The 1,173-nt window shown below is 32.1% G+C and overlaps 1 long non-coding RNA gene across 2 annotated transcripts in view; it reads right to left on the bottom strand.

Annotated features, from left to right (window-relative positions):
• Nucleotides 1–311: 311 nt before the first annotated feature.
• LOC111083506 overlaps nt 312–1,173 on the bottom strand; it is a 4,162-nt gene continuing 3,300 nt past the window's right edge. For both annotated transcript variants that reach the window (XR_002609082.1, XR_002609081.1), the window contains exon 3: nt 312–444. This is a non-coding gene — a long non-coding RNA (uncharacterized LOC111083506). The remainder of the gene's footprint in view (nt 445–1,173) is intronic.

The following is a 1,173-nucleotide window of genomic DNA, read 5'->3' as shown; positions in this document are numbered from 1 at the left end:
TGAGATGGAAATCTTACTTTTCTCCGAAAAAGGCAGATCAGAGGAACACTTATTTCTAATTGTTACAAGTTTCTCAAAACGTCTTAACTACAATAACTAAACAGGTTGTTTGTCAGATCTATATTCTTATCTTTTTCTAACAAAAATAAACATGATTTGAGCATGGATGAGATGCAGAAATGTGACGACACATTACGTAGATATACTTAACGCAATGATGCTTTATAGGCCTAAAAATAATGACTAAGAGAATTATCAACAAAAACAACAAGTTTTGTTGTCACATTAGACCTAGTATTAAAAACTTACTTGTAATGGTTCTGATGGTTCAACTAAAAGTCCAACATTGTCCCACAACTCAGCCAAATGAAGTGGTGCCATCTGTTGAAGCTTTTCCACAACAAATTCTAAATCCATTTTTTTAACCCCCAATTTTTTCACACTCTATAAGGAAGAAAAGTAATATAATAAAAAATGTGTTTTACTGGCAGAAGGTTTTAAACTGTTTAGACAGAATTAGTTTCATGTGATAAATAAAGATATCAAAACTGGCAACAAAACTGTTTAGGGATGGAGAAGATATTTTATTTGGGGGGGGGGGGGGTAACTTGCTCAATTCCAATACAATAAAAAAATGAAGAATAACGTATTGAAGACTCTTTAGTAACATGACATAAACTTGTATAGTTCCGTTATCTTTATCCAAATAGGTCATGATAAAGTTAGGCTGCTCTTGAAAGATGTTTTAGAAAAATAGCTACCACCAGCAAAGGGAGAACACAGTCTCAAAATTTAGCTGTAGAAAGGGAAAATGGGACAGTTTTTAAATTTCACTTCAAAGTAAATTTTAATGGGATTTGAATGACAACTTTATTGAAAATTGGAAAAAAGATTTCAAAAATGTGATGCGGGTCACTTCAAAAATTCATCCTTATAAACAACATACTGGATATGTGGTAGGAGTAAGGGGTTAAAACCACCCACAAAGTAATATTTACAAGTATCACTGTGATTAGTTACAGATTAGACATACTTGGATTTATGTGGTAGGAGTAAGAAGTTAAAATAACCCACAGAGAAAATTTACAAGTATCACTGTGATTAGTTACAGATTAAAGTCATAGCTTTCTGAATAGGAGACTCACAGTTTCAAGTTAATGTCAAGAAAAAATT

The sequence above is a fragment of the Limulus polyphemus genome, unplaced genomic scaffold, assembly GCF_000517525.1.
Source record: "Limulus polyphemus unplaced genomic scaffold, Limulus_polyphemus-2.1.2 Scaffold9873, whole genome shotgun sequence".
Taxonomy (NCBI): domain Eukaryota; kingdom Metazoa; phylum Arthropoda; class Merostomata; order Xiphosura; family Limulidae; genus Limulus; species Limulus polyphemus.
Note: the sequence above shows the minus strand (reverse complement) of the source record. Positions and strands in the feature narration are given on the sequence as shown.